We start from the raw sequence: 381 nt of genomic DNA, 5'->3' as shown, positions 1-381 counted from the left end.
CTGTCGCCCCGGCCGGCCGGGCCGAGGCGCCCAGGACGGAGGAGACGGCGTGCGTGAGTTTAGGACTTGCCGGGGTGGGTGAGCGCTGTTCTCGGAGCCGGCCCGAGCCAGGTCTGTGTCCCGTGTGCAGAGCCGCTCCTGGGCCCCAAGTGGGAAGGGAATCGCAGACGACTCTGGATCAAGTTGTCAGGACCACGTCCCGGCGGCGGGGGCCTTGCCCTCCACAGTCCACCACCTGAGCTCAGGCCCCAGGGCCCACACCCCCAATCACCGGCTCGGACACCCCCCATCGATGCATTTTCAATCCAGCAGCACCCCACCAGGCCAGGGCGGCCCGGCCACTGCAGGCCGCTTGGCAGCTCCTGGTGGCCCCGGAAACAG

This window comes from Myotis davidii, unplaced genomic scaffold, assembly GCF_000327345.1.
Source record: "Myotis davidii unplaced genomic scaffold, ASM32734v1 scaffold1320, whole genome shotgun sequence".
Lineage (NCBI taxonomy): Eukaryota > Metazoa > Chordata > Mammalia > Chiroptera > Vespertilionidae > Myotis > Myotis davidii.
The sequence above is the reverse complement of the archived record's forward strand: the minus strand, read 5'-3'. Positions refer to the sequence as shown.